The sequence below is a fragment of the Arachis stenosperma genome, chromosome 10, assembly GCF_014773155.1.
Source record: "Arachis stenosperma cultivar V10309 chromosome 10, arast.V10309.gnm1.PFL2, whole genome shotgun sequence".
Classification (NCBI taxonomy): Eukaryota; Viridiplantae; Streptophyta; class Magnoliopsida; order Fabales; family Fabaceae; genus Arachis; species Arachis stenosperma.
In genome coordinates this window covers 100709263-100716799 of record NC_080386.1, presented here as the reverse complement: position 1 = coordinate 100716799, position 7537 = coordinate 100709263, and the positions used below count along the sequence as shown (strand labels likewise).

At 41.5% G+C, this 7537-nt stretch overlaps 1 non-coding gene across 1 annotated transcript; it reads right to left on the bottom strand.

The window, feature by feature from the left end:
- Nucleotides 1–7017: 7017 nt before the first annotated feature.
- LOC130959007 (small nucleolar RNA R71) lies at nt 7018–7125 on the bottom strand. Its single transcript, XR_009078106.1, has one exon. It is a non-coding gene; the product is annotated as a small nucleolar RNA R71 (small nucleolar RNA).
- Nucleotides 7126–7537: the final 412 nt, after the last annotated feature.

Here is a 7537-nt window from a genome sequence, read left to right as displayed (position 1 = left end):
AACTTAACGGACGGCTGGCAGCCTTGTCCAGGTTCCTGGCGGGATCCGCAATAAGATCTCTTCCCTTCTACGCCACTCTGATGAAGGGAAAGGAATTTGAATGGACAGTTGAATGCGAGCAAGCCTTCCAAGACTTCAAAAATTTTTTGGGACAGCCACCTATATTAAGTCGACCACGGGAAGGGGAACCACTCATCTTGTACCTCGCAATGGGAAATCAGGCAATAGCCTCAGCACTGGTCCGAGAAGACAACAGCGGGCAACAACCCATATACTTTATCAGCAAAGCATTACACGGAGCCGAGCTGAACTACCAGAAAATAGAAAGGTTTGCTTACGCTCTCATAATAACATCTCGACGACTTCGCCCATATTTTCAGTCTCACACCATTAAAATTCGGACCAACCAGCCCATAAAAGGAATCCTACAAAAAATAGACTTGGCGGGCAGAATCTTGCAATGGGCAGTCGAGTTGTCCGAGTTCGATCTTCAATACGAAGCTCGGACGGCCATCAAATCCCAATATCTGGCCGACTTCATTGCGGAATTTACGGACACACCGAAAATCCCCACAGAATGGCATCTATACGTTGACGGCTCCTCAAATAAAACGGAAGTGGCGCAGGCGTAATAATTGAAAGCAACCAGTGGACCCAGATCGAACTCTCCCTCAAATTTGGGTTCCTTGCCTCAAACAATCAAGCGGAATATGAGGCACTTCTAGCTGGTTTGAAGCTGGCTAGGGAAGTTGGAGCTCAAAAACTTATCATCTTCAGCGACTCACAGGTAGTCACGTCACAAATAACAGGTAGCAACCAAGCCAAAGATCCCACTATGAAAAAGTACCTGGACAAAACTAGGGAACAATTTGGACAACTCGGAGAGTACGAGATTCGACACATACCCCGAGAACAGAATGCCCGGGCCGATGCACTCTCAAAGCTAGCCAGCACCAAACCAGGAGGCAACAATAGAAGCCTTATCCAAGAAATTCTACAGAAACCATCAATCTCAGAAGAAGAAAAAGTCCTAGCCATAACAGGTCACGATCAGGGATGGATGACCCCCATAATCAATTACCTCACAACGGAGGCCCTCCCTACAAATGAGAAAGAGGCAAAGAGGTTAAAACGGGAAGCACAATACTATACCATCATAAATAACACTTTATACAAAAGAGGGATTTCAACACCATTGCTGAAATGTGTGCCGACTTCCAATGCTAAAGATATCCTAGAAGAAGTGCACAGTGGCATTTGTGGCAATCACCTCGGAGCGCAAGCACTCGCCAAAAAAGTACTTCGGGCAGGATTCTATTGGCCGACGCTACAAAAAGAAGCCACAGAATTTGTAAGGACATGTTCGCCATGTCAGAAGCATGCCAACTTTCACGCCGCCCCACCAGAGGAACTCATCAGCGTAACCTCACCTTGATCATTTGCAAAATGGGGCCTGGATCTCCTCGGACCTTTTCCTCAAGGATCATGGCAAGTCAAATTCTTCATAGTAGGAATAGACTACTTCACAAAATGGATCGAGGTAGAGCCCCTAGCTAACGCCACAGCTCAAAGAAGTTGGAAATTCCTACATAGAAACATCATCACAAGGTTCGGAGTTCCACACTCCATCACTACAGACAATGGTACCCAGTTCATAGACGCAGGCTTTAGAAAACTAGCGGCCGACCTGAATATAAAACAATAATTCACTTCTGTTGAGCACCCCCAAGCCAATGGACAAGCTGAAGCTGCTAACAAAGTTATATTAGCAGGGTTAAAACGGAGGCTACAGGATGCAAAGGGAGCCTGGGCTGAAGAACTCCCACAAGTCCTATGGGCATATCGAACGACTCCACATTCCACGACAAAGGAGTCACCTTTCCGATTAGCTTACGGGATGGAGGCAATGATCCCAGTAGAAGTGGAAGAAGGATCACCCAGGATAATCCATTTCAGCGAAAAAGCCAATTCCCAACTCCAAAGGGAAGAGCTCGACTTACTTCCGAAAATCCGAGAAAGAGCTCGGATAAGGGAAGAAGCGTTGAAACGACGAATGGCCTCCAGATACAACCGAAAAGTAATATAGCGGGCCTTCGCTGAAGACGACCTCATCCTAATCCGAAATGATATAGGAACAACTCGATCTGGAGAAGGAAAACTGGCAGCAAACTGGAAGGGACCCTTCCGAGTCATAGAAGTACTGGGAAAGGGCTACTACAAGCTTTCCGAACTCGACGGGCGAGAGCTTCCTAGATCATGGCACGCCTGCAACCTAAGAAGGTACTATAGCTAGGGATGACAAAAGATTTTGGACAGGGCACACTCTTTTTCCTGAAAAGGTTTTTTAACGAGGCACCCTGCCAAGACCTACAAATCACCCGACTTAGGAAATTAACTCCTCATGTATATTTGTATTTTCTTTTAATAAAATTTGCTCAGATTCTCTACAAACGCTCAAGTCGTATTATTCTAAAAATATTCATCGCCCGATTGTAAAGCTACAGATCGACAGAAAGTGAAAACCGAATTCACTGCGCGATCACGATAAAAACGAGGGCTAAAAATCCAAATTCTACGAAATCGGCAAAGATGAAGACAGAATAATGCAAGAAGTTATAGAAAGTGATCCATAGAAAGGACCTGACGAGGCCTTAATAAAATGGATTGCTATAAAATAACTTAAAGGCTGGACGGCACAAAAGTCGGACCAGCCACAAAAACCCAAGTTATAAGTAAAGCCCCGGAAAGAGGTGATGAGCAGATATTTTATACGCTTTTTGGGGGTAATTTCATGTAGATTTTAGCATGTTTTAATTAGTTTTTAGTAGAATATTATTAGTTTTTAGGCAAAAATCATATTTCTAGACTTTACTATGAGTTTGTGTGTTTTTCTGTGATTTCAGGTATTTTCTGGCTGAAATTGAGGGAGCTGAGCAAAAATCTGAGTTAGGCTGAAAAAGGACTGCTGATGCTACTGGATTCTAACCTCCCTGCATTCGAAATGGATTTTCTGGAGCTACAGGAGTCCAGTTGGCAGGCACTCAACGGCGTTGGAAAGTAGACATCCAGGGCTTTCCAGCAATATATAATAGTCCATACTTTGAGCGAAGATAGATGATGTAAACTGGCGTTCAACGCCAGTATCATGCTGTTGTCTGGCGTCCAACGCCAGAAACAGGTTACAAGCTGGAGTTCAACGCCAGAAACAGGTTACAACCTGGCGTTGAATGCCCAAAACAGCCCCAGGCACGTGAGAAGCTTAAGTCTCAGCCACAGCACACACCAAGTGGACCCCAGAAGTGGATTTCTGCACTATCTATCATAGTTTACTCATTTTCTGTAAACCTAGGTTACTAGTTTACTATTTAAACAACTTTTAGGGATTTACTTTGCACCTCATGACATTTTCAGATCTGAATTTTATACACTTTGACGGCATGAGTCTCTAAACTCCATTGTTGGGGGTGAGGAGTGATGAGCGGATAATTTGTACGCTTTTTGGCATTGTTTTTAGTATGTTTCTAGTATATTTTAGTTAGTTTTTAGTATATTTTTATTAGTTTTTAGTTAAAATTCACTTTTCTGGACTTTACTATGAGTTTGTGTATTTTTCTGTGATTTCAGGTATTTTCTGGCTGAAATTGAGGGACCTGAGCAAAAATCTGATTCAGAGACTGAAAAGGACTGCAGATGCTGTTAGATTCTGACCTCCCTGCACTCGAAGTGGATTTTCTGGAGCTACAGAAGCCCAATTGGTGCTCTCTCAATGGCGTTGGAAAGTACACATTCTGGGCTTTCCAGCAATATATGATAGTCCATACTTTGCCCAAGATTTGATGGCCCAAACCGGCGTTCAAAGTCACCTTCAGAATTCCCAGCGTTAAACGCCGGAACTGGCACCAAAGTGGGAGTTAAACGCCCAAAGTGGCACAAAAGCTGGCGTTTAACTCTAAGAAGAGTCTCTACACGAAAATGCTTCATTGCTCAGCCCAAGCACACACCAAGTGGGCCCGGAAGTGGATTTTTATGTCATTTACTCATCTTTGTAATTCTTAAGCTACTAGTTCCCTATAAATAGGACCTTTTACTATTGTATTTGACATCTTGGTAGCTATCTTTAGTTTTATGCTATCTTAGATCATTGGGAGGCTGGCCTCACGGCCATGCCTAGACCTTGTTCTTATGTATTTTCAACGGTGGAGTTTCTACACACCATAGATTAAGGTGTGGAGCTCTGCTGTACCTCGAGTATTAATGCAATTACTATTGTTCTTCTATTCAATTTAGCTTGTTCTTGTTCCAAGATATCACTTGTTCTTCAACTTGATGAATGTGATGATCCGTGACACTCATCATCATTCTCACCTATGAACGTGTGACTGACAACCACCTCCGTTCTACCTTAGATTGGGTGAATATCTCTTGGATTCCTGATACACGACGCATGGTTGATCGCCTGACAACCGAGCCAGCCATTCCGTGAGATCAGAGTCTTCGTGGTATAGGCTAGAACAGATGGCGGCATTCAAGAGAATCCGGAAGGTCTAAACCTTGTCTGTGGTATTCTGAGTAAGATTCAATGATTGAATGACTGTGACGTGCTTCAAACTCGCGATTGTGGGGCGTTAGTGACAGACGCAAAAGAATCACTGGATTCTATTCCGACATGATCGAGAACCGACAGCTGGATAGCCGTGCCGTGACAGGGTGCGTTGAACATTTCCACTGAGAGGATGGGAGGTAGCCACTGACAACGGTGAAACCCTTGCATAATGCTTGCCATGGAAAGGAGTAAGAAGGATTGGATGAAGACAGTAGGAAAGCAGAGAGACGGAAGGGACAAAGCATTTCTATTCGCTTATCTGAAATTCTCACCAATGAATTGCATAAGTATCTCTATCTTTATCTTTATGTTTTATTCATCATCTATACCCATTTGAGTCTGCCTGACTGAGATTTACAAGGTGACCATAGCTTGCTTCATACCAATAATCTCTGTGGGATCGACCCTTACTCGCGTAAGGTTTATTACTTGGACGACCCAGTACACTTGCTGGTTAGTTGTGCGAAGTTGTGATAAAGAGTTGAGATTGCAATTGTGCGTACCATGTTGATGGCGCCATTGATGATCACAATTTCGTGCACCAAGTTTTTGGCGCCGTTGCCGGGGATTGTTTCGAGTATGGACAACTGACGGTTCATCTTGTTGCTTAGATTAGGTATTTTTCAGAATTCTTAAGAGTGAATTCTAGTGTTTCAAGGTGATGATCTTACCATCACCAAAGCTGATTGATTCTCATCAATTTAGCTCCTGAATGCAATGTCCTGCTGAAGCTTGGCTATCCATGTCTAATTCCTTTAGACTAAAGCTTTAGACTAACATTGCATGATTCCTGGAATTCTCATTAAGAATTTTGATATCTTTATCTTCTTTTCCACTTAATTTTCGAAAAAGCACAAAAAAATTACAAAATCATAAAAACCAAAAAATATTTTATGTTTCTTGTTTGAGTCTAGTGTCTTATTTTAAGTTTGGTGTCTTGCATGCATTGTTTATTTGATCTTGGTTCCATTTTCAAGTCAATAATACAGAGAACTGAAGATTCAGTACATGCAGCAGAAGAATTATACAGAAAAAGCTGGGCGTTCAAAACGCCCAGTGAAGAAGGCAGACTGGCGTTTAAACGCCAGCCAGGGTGCCTGGCTGGGCGTTTAACGCCCAAAAGGGTAGTGCATTGGGCGTTAAACGCCAGAATGTGCACCATTCTGGGCGTTTAACGCCAGGATGGCACAAGAGGGAAGATTCTGTTTTCAAACCAAATTTTTTTCAGGTTTTCAAAATTTTTCAAAATCAAATCTTTTTCAAATCATATCTTTTCAATCATATGTTTTCAAAATCAATTTCTTTCCTTTTTCAAAGATACTTGCTAACAATTAATGATTTGATTCAACAATTTAAGTATGTTGCTTTTTCTGTTGAGAAAGGTTTAATGTTTGAATCATATCTTTTCTTGTTAGCCAAGTCATTAATTTTTAAAATCAAATCTTTTTAAATTGTTTTTCAAATCATATCTTCTCAATCACATCTTTTTAAAACCATAACTTTTCAATCATATCTTTTTAATCACATCTTTTTCAAAATAGTTTTCAATCATATCTTTTTAATTTCTAATTTCAAAATATTTTTCAAAAATCACTTGATTTCTTTCCCACTCCTAGTTTTCGAAAATTATCAATCAATCTTTCAAAATGTTTTCAAAATCTTTTACTTGATTTTCGAAAATTTCTTCCCCTCTTCTCACATCCTTCTATTTATGGAGTACCATTCCTCCTCAATGCACAATTCGAACTCTATCTCACTAAGTTCGAATTCTTCTTCCTCTTCCTTCTATTTTTCTGTTCCTCTGACACCTCAAGGAATCTCTATACTGTGACATAGAGGATTCCATATTTTTTTGTTCTCTTCTCTTTCATATGAGCAGGAGCAAAGACAAAAGCATTCTTGTTGAGGCTGATCCTGAACCTGAAAGGACCTTGAAGCGAAAGCTAAGAGAAGCTAAGGCACAACTCTCTGTAGAGGACCTAACAGAAATCTTCAAAGAAGAAGAACCTATGGCAGCCGAAAACAACAACAATGCCAACAATACAAGGAAGGTGCTAGGTGACTTTACTGTACCTACTCCCGACTTCTATGGGAGAAGCATCACTATCCCTGCCATTGGAGCAAACAACTTTGAGCTTAAGCCTCAATTAGTTTCTCTAATGCAACAGAATTGCAAGTTCCATGGACTTCCATTGGAAGATCCTCATCAGTTTTTAGCTGAATTCTTGCAAATCTGTGACACTGTCAAGACTAATGGGGTTGACCCTGAGGTCTACAGACTTATGCTATTCCCTTTTGCTGTAAGAGACAGAGCTAGGATATGGTTGGACTCACAACCTAAAGAAAGCCTGAACTCTTGGGAAAAGCTAGTCAATGCCTTCTTGGCAAAGTTCTTTCCACCTCAAAAATTGAGTAAGCTTAGAGTGGAAGTCCAAACTTTCAGATAGAAGGAAGGAGAATCCCTCTATGAAGCTTGGGAGAGATACAAACAATTGATCAGAAAGTGTCCTTCTGACATGCTTTCTGAATGGAGCATCATAGGTATTTTCTATGATGGTCTCTCTGAACTGTCCAAGATGTCATTGGATAGCTCTGCTGGAGGATCTCTTCATCTGAAGAAGACGCCTACAGAAACTCAAGAACTAATTGAAATGGTTGCAAATAACCAATTCATTTACACTTCTGAAAGAAATCCTGTGAACAATGGGGCAAATCAGAAGAAAGGAGTTCTTGAGATTGATACTCTTAATGCTATTCTGGCTCAGAACAAAATATTGACTCAGCAAGTCAATATGATTTCTCAAAGTCTGTCTGGAATGCAAAATGCACCAGGCAGTACTAAGGATGCTTCATCTGAAGAAGAAGCTTATGATCCTGAGAACCCTTCAATGGAAGAGGTGAATTACCTGGGAGAACCCTATGGAAACACCTATA